Source organism: Lactuca sativa, chromosome 8 (genome assembly GCF_002870075.4).
Source record: "Lactuca sativa cultivar Salinas chromosome 8, Lsat_Salinas_v11, whole genome shotgun sequence".
Taxonomy (NCBI): Eukaryota; Viridiplantae; Streptophyta; class Magnoliopsida; order Asterales; family Asteraceae; genus Lactuca; species Lactuca sativa.
Genome location: NC_056630.2, coordinates 35,935,079 through 35,952,173, shown reverse-complemented (window position 1 = coordinate 35,952,173; position 17,095 = coordinate 35,935,079).

The window sequence follows — 17,095 nt, the reverse complement described above, 5'->3', positions numbered from 1 at the left end:
ACAAGGAAACCCTAATTTGGATGCTTAAGCCCTAAGCAACCCATGGACTCCTTCCTTAACAAGCCTTGGACGATTTCTAATGGGCTTCCCCATAGAATTCGTCCACCCCTTTAATATGAAGTCCATTAGCTCAATATTCAACTATCATACAATTGACAGTTCTAGTCCCTTAGTTTAATTAATGTCTTTTAGTCACAAACTTAATTCTTATTAATTCCTGACTAATATTAATTAAACAATATGATTTCTCCTTTAATATATTATTCTCGTAATATATTAATAAATCATATTTAATCCTTTCTCTCCATAATTCATCCTATCAAGTTGCTTTGGTGAAGGCAACCCAAAAGGACCATGCACCATCGGGTCAAGTACATACCAAAATAGTTATGGACTTAGACACTAATCCAACAAGAACGCCCAACATAAGTGGCCAAACTGTAAGTTTAAAATGACATAAATGGCTGAAAAAAAGTACCTGACAATGGGTGTTACAAATCGACTCTTAGCACTTACATATTAGCGTTGACTATGGATGATATCTCTTGTGAGATTCAAGAAGGGGCATATTGCCGATGATACATTTTGTCTTGTCTGGACCGCATAATGTGGAGGCGTTCCTAGTGGATGGAAACTCACCTCGAAAGGTAGCTACTGGTCTGCGTGGGAACTGACTGTCTTTTGTTGTTGCTGCCCCGGAAATCCTCCGACTACAATTCCCATAAAACACTTAGTCAAATACTGCTAACCGACCTCAGGGTAAAATGACCATTTACCCCTAACCAAACCAAGAGTCAAGGTCAAAGTCATATTCCAGTTGACCCGACTCGCCGAGTTGGCTCACCAACTCGCCGAATCCCTACTCATTTGATTGACCAAACTCCCGTCCCTACTCGTCGAGTTAGGCATTGACTCGACGAGTTTTCCTTCTAACCCAAAGTTTAAGTCCTTCATCCTACTCGCCGAGTTGTATGAACAACTCGTCGATTTCATCTTCATCCGAAGAACATGCTATGCTGAGACTCGCCGAGTTGTATGAACAACTCGCCGAGTCTGTTCTTGAGGCAAGAAGATTGCCTTGGACTCGCCGAGTCAGGGCATTGACTCGCCGAGTTCCTTCATGGGTAGGTCTGGCTTCCGACTCACTGAGTCACACCCCATGGCTCACTACTCCACTCCGCAAACACGAAAAGGGGGAAAACTCGGGGACTCGCGACTCGACTTGCCGAGTCCGATGAACGACTCGCCAAGTCGTCCACATGCAAAAACTATATACTCGATTTTGCTCGAATCCAGCTCATGACATACATAGATCTGGATTTCTAGGGCCTGATTGACACGTAAAGTTTCCAACTTTACGTGTAAATAAACACCAATGAAGGTTTTAAGGCTCAAAATGCACTAAAATAGTAGATCTAGGGCTTTCATGCAATATGGCTCCATAAAGGCAGTAGATCTGAGCTCCTGAAGCTCAATCATGCCTAGATCTACGGGTTAATCAACTTATTACAAACCCTAATTCGAAATCAAACTTGGAAATGGCTCAAGAAGGACTTTAATGGAGCTACAAAGGAATATAAGCATGAAAACAGAGGGAAACTGAGTTATACCTCAAGGAAATCACTGACATAACACAAGGATGTCTGGCCTCCTTCTTCTCTTCTTGATCTACTCTTCTTTTCTCTCCAAAATCTTCAAGAACACACCAAAGCACTTCAATCTCTCAAGGAATAAGGGTTTGGATGATGTTTGGGAGCTCTGATGGTGAAGGGGGCGAGGTTAGGGCGCATAAGGTTGGTTTAAATAGGGTGCAAACCCTTGAAATTTAGGGTTTCATCAGACAGCAGGGACTCGTCGAGTCCAGAATGTGGACTCGCCGAGTCGCCAACTTAAACGTGCTCCCAAACTCGTCTCTACTCGGCGAGTCGGGCCTACAACTCGCCGAGTCCAAGGCCAAAAATGTAAAATACTTAGATAAATTTTACGTACCAGGAACCAGGTGCTACACCAACTACTGGAATCGAGCCAACACCCCACAAGTTTGAAGACATGTAGGCCCGATTTGGTTTTCTTCCTGAGCATGGTGTATAGTATCCTCGAAAGGGTAATTCATTTCTCGGTCGCTGGAAAGCAAGTTCGGAGACCCAGTCCCAATCTTTAAGGCGGGTCTCCGGATGCCAATGGCCGAATTTTTTGATGAGATCATGCGCCAACATGACTTATTTATTGATGATCTGAATCCTAATGTTATCAACAAAATACTTGGTTTCGAGATGGCATGTCGAGCTTTGGGCGTGCTTCCTTGATTTTGGTCTTTCAAGTACTGCTTCAACTCCTCTACCTAGTCATGTGTGCATACGTTCTCTCAGCGGCGGGGCGTCCATGCATTCGTCATAAACCAGAAATCCCCCAAGAAGAACTGGCATGACAAATGGTTATGGGCAAACCACAACTTGTTCGGTTTTAGCTATCCTCGCCGAACCACTTTCTTCGATCGGACGCCTCAACTTTGGGGTGCTAGAAAGACCATGACAGACATCTAACAATGGGGAGCATTGGGAGTATTATATGTTGGCTGAGGTTGGGATGAGTGCTGTTAGGAGGGCATGTGGGATGATGCCTCAGTTCTTCGTGGAGAAGGATGATGAGTGTAACATACACATTCTGAAATTGTGTATTGTTATTATTAAAAGCGAATAAATTTGAGTGTTGAGTTCTAACAGATAGTTTTTACTAGAGATGAAGTAAAACTATGTTTAGAATCACTCATAAAATATTAGAAGTCTTATGAGATTCCAATTAATAGCCAAATAGTGAAATATAGCGAAAATATAAAATCTGGAATAAGTAAAATTTTATTATTGAAAGTTGTAGAAAATCTCATTAGAAACATTTAGGCGAAAACCTAGTCGAAATCCGAGTTATAACAAATAAGTTATGACCAAACAAAGATCCGTGATAAATCCGGAAAATACTTTGTGGCGTAAAAATTTAGTTTTCGATAAACTAATTTTTAGCCTTAGTGATGTAAATGAAAGTTGTAGAACTCGTGAAAATAATCAACTTTCATATAAAGAACGCCAAAATCTGACTTCGTATGAGGAAGTTATGATTTTTCGAAGTTTCAACTTAGCAGTAGACAACTAAGAACTCGAATTTTAGATCGAGTGATTTTTAGCTGACACAACCTAAACGACAATTGAACGTCTCGTCATTTGTAGTACAACGGTAAAAAGTCTGACGAAAACGGATGTCGGATGAAGAAGTTATGAATTTTTAACGGATTATCCTGTCCCGGTCTGTTAAAAATAATAATATTAAAATTAAAGTCAAAATTAGCCGACGAAGTCTAAGAGAAAGTTGTAGAGCGTAATTTTAGCTACGCGTGCATATAAAGAACGTCAAAAACGGAGCTCGTATGCGAAAGTTATGGATTTTAGAAGTTTTTGCACGAAAATTGAGAAATTTCGCATAGGTGGCTTCGGCCACGTCACCTTCGCTCTATGCGCGCCATGTGTTCGAACTGCTGAGTCATCGAGGCTAGTTGGTGAGGCATGTCGCAACCCTCACATCCGTAGTATAGGTCCAACCGCGGTCCGACGTGTGCCCTCCTTATGCGTCCGAAGCTCGCTCCTCCACCGCGTCATCCTCGCTGTCCGAACCGAGCCTCGCTGGAGCCCTGCGCAGCTGCCGTGTGTCTTCGCTGAGTCACCCTTCTCGGCCGACCCTGGCATCTGCTGCCGCGTGCAGCCTTCTCAGCCCTCGGATCCGAGCCTCTCACCCTATAAATACAAGGCTGCGAGCCTTCCCGAGAAACTTTGGAATTTTGGCATATTTCACCCCTTTTTCTATATTTTGACTATTTCCACTTCTCCCGAAGCCCCGGTATTATTTTTAAAGCCCGGAATACGTCCTGAAGTGCCCAGAAAGCCCGAAAAAATTATCTTTTTGGTTTTGAATCTCTACCTTCGCACAGCCCGGTTTTTCAATAAATCTCCCGGTTTTCAACGAATAAAGTCATATTTAGAGTCGAAATGCTGCACAAATTATTATTTTGACCCTCATTATTTCAAGGTGAGTTTAATAAATAGGAACAATTGTATGTTATGTGCTACGTGCTTTTCAGTGTTATTATTCCGGGTTATTTTTATTTGTTGTTTTTAATAGCAAAGAAATACCTTTGACCATGTGATCAGTGAAAGGACTTTGATTCACGTTGGTACTGGTGTGTAGCCTCTGGCCATGTAGAACATGTCTCCGTAAGAGAATGGATTCTATTCTATGGTATTGGCAGAAGGTTAGACAGTGATTTAAGTCTAAAATCTACCAAAATGTTAATCCGAAGTTGTATATCTTTTGTGCCGTTTGGGCCAAAGATTTATGTGATGCATATCAAGTATTGAAATCATTATGTCTCATTGATCGTAAATCTTTGAATCAAATCTTGAGTTGATATTGAAAGCCTGACATATGATACTCATATGCTATTGTTGTTCTTGTCCCCTTTTGTTTCGGTCATATTGGCATATATAAAGCATAAGATTATATTGTATCTATTTATTGAATTCACTAAGCGTTATCGCTTATCCCTCTCAATGTTTAACAAATTTGTAGGTGATGAGTATCCAATATAGTTTTATACTGCTGAAAGATTTAGAATAATTAATATTATTTCTCTGTATTTTAAATGTTCAAGTATGTATATGAATAGTAGATTCCTGGGTAGATATAAAATGTAATAAAACTTAGTCGGTTTGTATCCAATCCTTTGTAATCACTTTATCAATATAAAATATTGTTTTATAAATATGCATGTAGCATGTTTTAAAGGAAGTAACTAAAGAATAATGTTGAAATAGTATGAAAGTTTGGGTCTTTCATAAATATGAAAGTTGGGGTATTTCAATCATGGTATCAGAGCAATGGTTTAAGTGAACTAAATATCACGGATTGATATTTAGACTTTAACTGTTGGAAGCTCAATATATGAGCTGATTCATAATAAGTATATGGATACAAACCATATGAAATATTTAAGTAGGGGATTGGGTAGTGATAAACCCTAGTATTCTAAGATATTAAGTTACTTCAGAATTTTAAGAAAATTAGTTTAAGCGAACTAGGAGTTTTGAGAATTTCTAAGCTTAAACAAGAATTGTTAAGTGAAGATGATACGATATGTATCTGGTATATTTTAGGTTGAATACCTAATGAAGACAAGCACTAGAATATTAAGAGGAGATATGCCTTATATTCTATTATGTGCTAAAAGATAAATGAATATAGCATGCCTTGGGGTGCTTATCTATAATTGCTATTATTTGAGAAAGATTAAGGTCTGTTGCCGACCTTGGTTTAGAAAATTTTATGTTCAGAATTCTAAGAATTTTCGTAATAGAATTTTTCTAAGTGATAAAGAGACTTATGATAGTTGACATTGATAAGTTTATAAATAAATGATCGCGAGATAACGTAAAATAATAAATATGAATTGTTATCGTAATAAGTGTATTAATACCAATAAAGTGGTAATATACATTTAAAGTATGTTTAATGATATAATAACATCTTTGGAAGAAAGATGTGCGTTTGAAACACGTTTGGGCGAGACAAATGTGTTGGTGCAAATCCACGAAGTTGTTTCCACCGCTGTTTAGATTGAAGCAGTGATTGTTTAGAGAGTCAGAAGAACCGAAGATGGCGGTCAATACTTCGATAGTATCTCAATCAATGTTGTACAAGATTTAGAAGAATTAAAGGAAGGACTAATGAAGTTTTCAAACTCAATAGGCCAAGACTTCGTCAAAAACATTGTAATGTAGTATGCAGTTCGAGTAGTAACCCTATACAAGATGTTCAGACTTCGTATTTAATAATACTAAGTGATGATTGACTTCTATCCCATCCTTATAGAAGTTCCATTGTGTGTTAAGCTAGCTTTAACATACAAGATTGGGATGGTGAATTGAATCATTTAGTGGTAAGTGGTTAAGCAACTTACTTGTTTAAGTAAGGTATAATGCTTAATTAAAGAAGAAATACACCCATAGTATTGTATGAGAAGAGATGTTGTAGTCAGGAATGACAGAGAACCAAGTTGAAGCTAGTAGAGCTTGCTGAGATGCAGCTATGATGCATACTTTTTAGGATAGACTCCTATGAAGTAGACTTAGACTTACTCAGATACAAGAATAACAATGTCAAGGAAGAATAATGAAATGAAAAAATGTGCATGATGGTTTGCATGAGTTAGAAGATGATGCAGGTAGTAGAGGACCGTTTGTCTCCATGTTGCTAGAGTAAATTTTGGAATAGTGTGTCTCGTAGAGTAGACACTACTCGAGAAAGAATTTATATGAAGAAATGGAAGTAAAATTTCTATCGACCTATGGAAAAGTATTAGGATATATTAAAGCGAGCATATGCATGAGAAGAATCCTAGAAGGCGAGTATACGTAATCCAATATATGTTTGATAGAAACGTGAAAACCCTAGTTGAGTCTAGGAGAAACTGTTGTATGTATTTGTTTGAACACATTCATGTGTGATAAGTTTCTTTGTGAAAACTTTTGAATGGTGACTTGGGAACTGCGAGACAACACTTGGCACGAGTATGAGTAGGTGTGGATAGTAGTAGAGGCCTATACTATTGGAAGCACATGACTCACACTTGGATCAGGAAAAAGTCACAAGGTTACCAAGAAGTTAGTAAATGATTTCGTTTTATTCATGAGTGTCGTTACATTCGTTTCGGTAATGACTAAGAAGATAATTATCGTTCAAATCTTAATGTCATAAAGAATCGAGTCCGATTAGTATAAATCCGCGAAAAGAGTTGATTGGTTCAGAGAACCATGTCTTATATAGTGACAAAACTTCAGTAGGAATACTGAAGAAGTAAATGGTCGAGGTAGTCGATAGAAATATAACGATCTTCATTAAAGAATTGAGCAATCATTAGCCAGAGATGTGACTTGCTATGTGGTGTTACTGGTCACAAGAAATGTTTCTGCCCTACTCTTACTAGTCAAATGGCGGGGAGTCGAGTTTCCGTTCAACAATCAAAGAGTACTCCAACTAAAAAGGAGGAGGTGCAAAAGCTAAAAGATGTGTAGGTCTGAAAGCACGAATTAGAGATACGTGGTGCTGTTCTTTCTGTTCCAAAGCATCTACGTGTTGATCAAACTCTTTTCATTTTCTTTATTCCATCAGCTTGATTTATTTGATCTGATTCTAATACAAGAGTTTGGTTCGTTATGTGTCTTGTGTGTTATAAATACAAATGTCATTAGAATAAAACCATTCGAGTTGCTGTTATAGCAAAAGTAAAGACCTTATCGTGGGTTTAGTTTATAAACCAAGAAGGAGCAGGAGTCTGCAATGAAAATTGAGTTTTAACTCAAAGATTAGGATCGAAAGCCCAATAGAGAATGATGAGCGGGTGCAGGTTTGAGCACCGCTAGTAATTAATAAGTTTGAAGAGTTTGACAATCGTTGGCAAACTAAAAGTTAAAATATCGTACATTTTAGATTACCACAAATGAAGTAAGTTAAAAAATCGAATGTTGTGACTAGTAATTCTCTCGTAAACTCTAGATTTACTTACATCTTATTTGATTTCAATACCTCAGATTCTTTCGTGCCTTATAAATTCTTATATTCTTTTCAAATTGCTTGTTACGCAATTGTCCAATCATTTCATATAGATAACATAGGAAATATATCATTACTTGCTGATAAAGCCTATAGGGTTAGTGTTATAGGAATTGAAAGTTATAATCTTCCTGCTAACCTAATTCCTATCTTTGATATTATTCTCGACATGGATTGGTTGTTAAAGAACTACGCAGAGCTCTTGTGTTACAAAGATATGATATGCATCCCTATCGAAAGGGAAGATTCTATTTATGTCTACGATGAAAATAATAAATTTCTTTCTTAAAAACTCGTAAATTATGTCGAAGAGATATTTTACTTAACCGGCTTATACAGTTAATACCTTGAAAGAGGAGAAGAAAACTGATAATTGTCGACAAGCTGACTACGAGTGCATATTTTCTCGCCATACGTACAACGATTTTAATGGAGAAATAAACACAAGTTTACTTAGACGAAATTGTGGCGAGACATGGTGCGCCACTAAAGATTATTTCCGATTGTGATACTCGTTTCACTTCTCACTTTTGGGTGAGAATGAAGCATGAGTTAGGATCTCGAGTTGCTCTTAGTACAACTTATCATCCTCAGACAAATGATCAAATGAAGAGAGCAATCCAAATAGTAGAAAATATACTGAAGGTATATAAAGTATTGTATGAGCATAAATGTCATACTCAAATATGTTGGCGTGACATAGGATAGAAGATCTTTGGAGGATCTAAAATGATTCAAGACATCACTGACAAGATACAAATTTTCCGAGAAAGAATGAAAGCGGCCCAGGATTGACAAATGTCCTATGCAGAAAGGAGGAGACGACCCTTAGAATTCCGGGTGGATGATTTAGTAATACTGAAGGTATTTCATGAGAAGGCATTATACTGCTTGGAATTGCTTGAAGATTTGACAAATATTCATGAAATGTTTCATGTGAGCTATATGTGTAAAGGTTTAAGCATATATGATGAAAGGGTTCTATTATCAGAGGTGAAACTGGATAATAATTTAAGTAGAAGAGATCGTAAATGAAAGAACGACTAATCTACATAATAAAGATGTAGAGTTGGTGATTTTCATATAGAAACACCGTCGAGGCTCAAATTATACTTGGGAAAAGTAAGAATGAAATAAGAGTAAAGTATCCCTAATTGTTTTAATCGTTATGATTTCGGGGACGAAATCCTCAAAAGGGGGAGGTATTTGTAACATACACATTATGAAATTGTGTATTGTTATTATTAAAAGCGAATAAAATTGAGTGTTGAGTTCTAACAGATAGTTTTTACTAGAAATGAAGTAAAATGTCACACCCCCGAACCAGACGGCGGAAACGTCCGAGGGCTGTCGTGACTTAATTGAATACCATAACATTGAATATATATGAAACATAACATCATTCGTCACCATGCATTAATATAGTACAACTGATAAGGTTTACACTGAGTACAATGTTTTAGCATTACATTCCCAAAAATAAATTGTTTGGTACATATATAAACAAACGGCAAGCCATCATTGAGTAAGTTTTCCTTTGGTTCACTTGTTACCTGAGAATACAAGTATTTTGAAAAACGTCAACATATGAAATGTTGGTAAGTTCATAAGCGGTATTTGAAAAGCAACGTTTTGTATTATTTTGAAAACCACCAGAAAATCCGATATTTTCTGAAAAGAATTTCTGAAAAAGTTTGTGAAGATCCATAAGTATGCTTGTTTGTTTCTATAGTTGTAAAAAGTGTTCATTAAACTTGTGTACATTTCGAAACTGTATGTATTGAAAAACCCGATGTTTTTCTAATACTTTGAATTCCATGTAGTTGTAGAACCATCGCGGCGTATGAAGTCATTGATTCCAGGCGACGTCGGATTATGGCGCATGGTGAATTGCTATAAACACGCGTTACACAAACGACCAGTTTACAAGTATACTAACGATCCCGTAGGCGTCGTCCGTACTATTCACGTAATCCAACCGCCCTGACTTCTTGTAGTCCCACATCCTAAGAGAAAGAGGGCACGAAGACCTCGATAACTCCGTTAGTCGGTTGGGAAAAAAAAGAGTGCGAAGGGCCCTTGACCCGACTCGCATTTTAATAACCGACTTTACTAGCAGTACCAAAGGACCCTTGGGGACCAATAGTATAAAAGCCATTGAAAGTCCTTTTTGTAAGACTCAACAACTCGTAAGGTTGAAGTCTTCGGGCCTAAAGATCAAGCCATTGGGCTAGCTAGGCCCAACAAACAAGATTTTACACTTTGGGGCCCAAAGATGGTGCGTCGACGTCTGTGCACTCTCACGTGTGTATTGAATTCCCAAATTTTCCGTGTACGAATCGAGTTGTAGTCGTGTTAGTAGTTTCGGGTTTGTTATTGATTCGAGACCGAATCAATTCGTTAGATAACGATTTTTGGTGTTGATGTGTATTGTAATTCGTCGGTAGTCGTAGTGCCAATATTTGATCACAACGGATGTATCGAATTAGCATTGAAATTTTTCTGTTTTCAGCCCCTCTTTATTTTGTAAATTTACTTTTTCAACCCTTTGCATAAATAAATTTCCGGTTTAATCCTTAAACTATTTTTCTTGGCATTTTAACATCAAAACTTATTGGAATTGATATTTTTCAGCACATTTTTAGTTGAAAACAGTTTTAGTCCCTGAAAATACAGTTTTCTCGGTTGAAACCTTCCTTTTTCGCAATTTTACACTTTTGGCCCAAATTGGAAACTTTTTGCAACTTTGGTCCTTTTTAATTATGAAAAGCATTTTTAACCTTAGAAAAGGACTTGGGACACTAGTAGTCCACTGTTTTGCAGAAAAATACAGTTTTGGCCCTTCAAAACAGAAAATTTCGCATATTGGGCCCTATTGGGCCAAAAATGTCATTTTTAGCCCATTAAGCTTGAAATTTATATTTTTAACCCTCCAAAAGAGTATATTTCCAGAAAATACTTCATTGAAACTGTTTTGACTCTTCTCATCCATCAGAATTCGTAATATGTCATTTTGGGCCCTTTAACTTTATTTTTTTTAACATTTTGTGTCCAAAAAATGAGTTTTTAGCCCAAAGGAGATGTTATTAAGCCACTTAGCAATTTTTCTTGGAATACTTTGTATGTAATAATAAAGTTTATGCTAGTATCATTTAACATAAAATATATCTCGATTTTTAGGAGTTTTATGGCTAGATCCAACATCATAAACACACAAAAACACACATATAAGCATAGAAATCATACAAGACATACAAAACACATATAGATCTACACTTTCACTTGTATTCCCCCCCCCCCCAAAAAAAAAAAAAACTTATAAAACAGAAAAATAGGGAGTATGAAGCTCACCTTAGGGTGTAGTTTCGTTTTTTGAAGAAAAGATGGAAGAAAACTTGGTGATTTTTGGCCCTAGCTCCCCTTGATGAAGATCTCGAGTTTATGGAGTTTTCTAGGAGTATGATCACCAAAGAAACTTGTTTAGAATAAGTGATCTTATATGAGAAGGGAGTTTTGTAACTTAGACATGGAAAAACTTACCAAAGGATGATGATTATCTTGTAAAATCCTCTTGAAAAACAAGAAAAATTTCGAGATTTTGAATGGAGAGGAAGAGAGAAGTCTTGAGTGATTTAGAGAGATTTTTGTGAGATGTGTGTGTGTGTGTGTAAACTCTCGGCCAAAGGAAAGGAAAGAGAGAAAAGAGAAATGAGTGAAGTGATATGTGCATGGAAACATGTGTTTGTGCATGGAGATCCATGAGAGAATAAAGAGGTGGCAATGAAAGTCAAACCTTCTTCATTTCTTCTTGGATTTGGGCCTTGGGCCGAGAATTTTGAAGGAAAAGGAAAATTTGGGCTTTTATGCCCTCTAGCCCATGCAGAAGTTAGGTTGGATGAGTTTTAACCTAAAAGAAATATAATATGATTTTTACACTTTGTTGGACTAGTTTAGGTTATTCATGGTTCAAAACTCTTAATTTATTTCATTCTAGGCCCAATATGGCCCATAATGTTGAAATAAATTAATGTGGGTCCAATTAGAGCCCAATTAAGGGTTCTAAGCCCATGATAGTCAAATTAGAAGATTATTGGTCCATTGAGTCCAATAAGGAAGTCCTAGTCCAAAATGGACCTAAACAAGAACTTCTAGGGTTTCCAATTGCTTGTTGACTATTTGTAGTATTTGTATGATGTATTTGATTGAAGTTTTTGATGTCATAATAATAGGTATCACACATGCTCTTAAGTTTTTGATTCAACATTTTACTTAGGTATAGCGATTACAAGACACAAAATTTCTAGTTGTGACATCATCCCCCCGTTAGAGGGAATTTCGTCCCGAAATTCTGTTTGAAAGCTAGATTTGAGTATGCTAGAATAGGTGAGGGTACTTTTGCTTCATTTAGTCTTCGCGTTCCCACATGAATTCTGGTCCACGCTTTGCGTTCCACTGTACTTTCACGATCTGGATGCGACTTTGCTTAGTACGCTTCACCTCCCTGTCCATGATTTCAATTGGCTCTTCAATGAACATGAGATTCTCGTTGATTTCGATTTCGTCAAGAGGAATGACGTGGGTTTCATCTGATAGGCACTTCTTCAGATTAGAGACATGAAACACGGGGTGTACACCGTTTAGCTCCGTGGGTAGTTGCAGTTTGTATGCTACCGGACCTATTCGGGCGACGATCTCGAAAGGTCCAATGTATCGTGGGTTCAATTTTCCCCGCTTCCCAAAATGAATAACTCCTTTCTAGGGCGAGATTTTTAACAGTACTCGATCTCCGACTTGAAATTCTAAGGGCTTTCGCCGTTTATCGGCATAGCTCTTTTGTCGGTCGCGCGATGCTTGCAGTCGAGCTCTGATTTGAATGATCTTTTCCGTGGTTTCACGAATGATTTCCGGTCCCGTTAGCGCCTGATTCGACGTGAGTGCTTTTGCTAGCTGGGTGTCACCTACTTCAGCCCAACATAACGGTGATCTACACTTACGCCCGTACAGTGCTTCGAAAGGAGCGACCTTAATGCTTGAATGATAATTTTTGTTATACGAGAATTCGACTAAAGGTAAATGGGTATCCCATGACTTCCCAAAGTCTATCACACATGCGCGAAGCATGTCTTCAAGCGTTTGAATGGTTCGTTCGCTTTGACCGTCCGTTTGTGGGTGATACGCGGTGCTCATGTCGAGATGAGTTCCTAGTGCCTTATGGAGAGATTGCCAAAAGCGCAAAGTGAATCTACTGTCCCTATCTGAGATAATAGACACTGGTACTCCGTGGAGTCTCACGATCTCTCGAATGTACAAACGTGTCAATCTTTCCATCTTGTAGGATTCTTTTATAGGCAGGAAATGGGCAGACTTCGTCAGTCGGTCGACTATTACCCATATTGTGTCCAGTCCGTCCGACGTCTTGGGTAGCTTGGTCACGAAATCCATAGAAATCCCCTCCCATTTCCACTCAGGGATTACCGGTTGTTGTAACAATCCTGAGGGTTTCTGGTACTCCACCTTTACCTTGGCGCACGTAAGACACTTACTAACATAGGTCACAATTTCCGCCTTCATGTTAGGCCACCAATAGTGTTGTTTAATGTCCAAATACATCTTGTCTGAACTGGGATGAATGGAGTATCGTGTCTTGTGGGCTTCCTTCATAATAACCTCCCTAAATCCTCCGATTTTAGGGACCCAAATTCGGTTCATGAAGTAGTATACTCCATTCTCCCTTGCCTCCAAGTTCTTCTCCATCCCTCGTAATGCTTCACTTGCTCTATTTTCCGTCTTCATGACCTCTGACTGGACTGTTGCAATTTGGGTGGCCAGATGAGATTGAATGGTTATCGAGAGAGTTTTCGCACGGCGATTAGAGTACTCCTTCCGACTTAATGCGTCAGCTACCACGTTGGCCTTGCCTGTGTGGTACTTGATCTCACACTCATAATCGTTTAGCAATTCAACCCATCTTCGTTGCCTCATGTTCAACTCCTTCTGGTTCAAGATGTGTTGGAGACTCTTGTGATCCGTGAAGACGGTGCACTTCGTACCATAAAGGTAATGCCTCCAAATCTTTAGGGCAAAGACTACAGCTCCCAATTCTAGGTCATGGGTTGTATAATTTACTTCGTGCGTCTTTAATTGGCGGGATGCGTATGCTATCACTCTTCCACGTTGCATGAGGACGCAACCTAAACCTTGGTTTGACGCGTCACAGTAGACTACAAAATCTTTCGTGCCTTCTGGTAGAGATAGTACAGGAGCACTACAGAGAGCTTGCTTCAAGGTCCGAAACGCAATTTCTTGTTTGTCTGTCCATTTGAATGGTACGCCCTTTTGCGTAAGCAAGGTAAGTGGCTTGGCGATCTTAGAGAAGTTTTGAATGAATCTCCTATAGTAGCCTGCTAGCCCTAAAAATTGGCGAATTTCTCTGGGCGTTGTCGGGGTTGCCCATCCTTCAACAGCTTTGACCTTAGAAGGATCCACATGAATTCCATCTTGGCTAACTACGTGACCTAGGAAGTTCACACTCCGGAGCCAGAACTCACACTTGGAGAGTTTTGCGTATAGCTTCTCCGATCACAGCGTTTCTAGGATTTATCGGAGATGTTGGCCATGCTCTTCTTTGCTTCTAGAATAAACGAGAATGTCATCAATGAAGACAATGACAAAATTTTCGAGGAATGGTCGACAGATTCGGTTCATCAGATCCATAAATGCAGCAGGTGCATTTGTTAGACCGAAGGGCATTACGACGAATTCATAATGTCCGTAGCGGGTTCGGAAAGCGGTTTTTGGAATATCCTCTTCCCGGACTTTGAGTTGGTGGTATCCGGACCGTAGATCTATTTTTGAAAAATAACTAGCTCCTTGGAGCTGGTTGAATAGATCATCGATTCATGGGAGTGGGTAGCGGTTCTTGACTGTGAGTTTATTTAACACTCTGTAATCGATGCACATCCTAAAGGATCCGTCCTTCTTTTTGACAAAGAGTATTGGAGCTCCCCATGGCGAGTAACTAGGTCGGATAAATCCCTTGTCCAGAAGTTCACTGAGTTGGCTAGACAATTCCTGCATTTCAGCAGGAGCCAGCCGATAGGGTGATTTAGCAAGAGGAGTTGCTCCTGGTACGAGGTCGATTCGAAACTTAACCTGTCTCTCTGGGGGTACTCCCGGAAGATCTTCAGGAAACACGTCTAGAAATTTACACGCTACCGGAATATCTTGAATGTTAGTTTCTTCCTTGGTTTTATCCACTATGTGAGCCAGAAATGCCGAATCCTTCTTTCGTAGGTGCTTTTGTGCCTTGATGCACGAGATGAGGCGAAGGTTCATGCTAGGTTTGTCTCCGTAAATTACTAGGGTTTCGTGATTTGGGAGACGAAGACGAACGGCCTTCTCGTGGCACATAATTTCAGCATGGTGGGGGATTAACCAGTCCATGCCGATGATCACATCGAAACTCCTAATTGATACTGGCATTAGATCTATTCGAAAGACGTGTTGATTAAGGGTTAGGGTACATCCGGTGTAGATTTCCCCAGTGGATTCGGTTTTCCCATTGGCCATTTCCACCGTATAGGTTTCATTTAGATTTTGGGGTTGTTGTTTTAATAAATGTTTAAACTTATCGCTTATGAAACTTCGCTCCGCTCCGGTGTCAAATAAGATGCATGCATAAGTGTGGTTTAGGGGAAACGTACCGGTAACAACTGAGGGGTCCTGAATCGCCTCACCCTGACCCATGGTCAGCATCCTTCCCATTCCTCCGTTTCCTGGATTGTTGTTGTTAGGGCAGTCTCGGCGGAAATGCCCAGTCCTTCCACACCCATAGCAGGTGTGGCTAGGCCCTGCATTGTTGCCGCCGTTGGTGACGTTGTTGTTGTTGCGATGGTTGTTATTGTTGTTTCCCTGATTTTGGTTCTGGGGAGGGTAAGTCCTGCAGTACCTTGCAGTGTGTCCCCTTCGATTGCAACTGGTGCACTGAAAATCCTTTCATTCTCCATTATGATGGAGACCGCACTTATAGCACTTGGGAAGATTACCGGAATAAGGTCTTGAAGCATTTGAAGCAGCTGAGGCTGGAGCATGTGGTGCGGCTGGAACCGGTGCGGTGACAGCGTTAACTGCCACTGTCTGCTGCTTTTTAGAGGTCTCGGGGCCCTGGCGCCCCTTCCTCTTGTTGTTCTTTCCCTTCTTGCCATCACCTTCCTTCTTTCTCTCAGCCTCCACTGGCTTCTCGCCCTTCTTGTTGTTATGGTCATACAACTTCTTTGCCAATCTTTTTGCACTGTCAAATGTTTCAGGGTTTGCAGCTATCACGTTCCTTTGAATTGGTGATGTCAGTCCCCAGATGAATCGCTCAATCTTCTTTCCTTCCGAGGTGATCATACCCGGGCACAGCAGAGATAGTTCACTAAATCTCAATATGTAAGCATCGATATTCGCATTCTGCACAGTGAGGTTCCATAGCTCTTGCTCCATCTTCTGTATTTTGCCTCGCAGGCAGTATTCAGCCATTAACATTTCTTTCATCTCTGCCCACGGCATAGAGTTGGCTACAGGGAGCGTCATGGCTTCCACGTGTCCGTTCCACCAGGTGAGTGTTTGATCCGCAAAAGTGCAGGCCGCGAACTTCACTTTCATCTGCTCAGGACAATCGCATATCTCGAATACCGACTCCACCTTCTCGATCCATCGCTTCAGAGCGATCACTCCTCCAGTGCCGTTAAAAGTTCGTGGTTTAGCGTTTGTGAAGTCCTTGTAGGTACATGTTTTAGTAGGTCCTTGATTCATTCCGTTGTTCGAACTTCCGACTCCTTGCCCATTGACTCCTCCATTGTTCCCTTGATGAATTTGCGCAATCGCTGCAGTGACCGTAGCAGATACAGCTGCCTGGAACGCGGCTGAGTCAACTTCGGGTGGAGTTGGTCCTGGGTTTCCGCGAGTAGGTCGGAGAGGCATCTTTCTGTCACGAAACGGAAAGATGTTGAGTGTATGTGGTTTCTGTGAGGTTGTGATCCTACTGACTAGGTGCATGGTACGAACTTGAACACTACTACCATTGGACATTCAATCATAATTTCTCAACACATAGCAATTTGTAATATCATAACAAAGCATGTAAAAGTTTATTAATATTATCCGCATTTGATACAAGAAAATTTTGCTCGTAAGAGCATACATGAGTGACACTAATTCGACAGCATAACGGCTCTATGAGTAGTGTAGTCACTTAAACATAGAGTCGGGGTACATAGCATAGTTCCTAACGATTTACTAAGATAAGTCTATCCCTAACCGCGATGAGCTGCGTCCTACGTAGTGACGAGGTCATATGCCGAAATGTTGCGCCAGTAACTGAGCCATCTCCGCCATGTCTCCAATAACCTCATCCCTCTCATGCTCAACTCGCACTGCCCGAGCTTCCATAGCATACAAC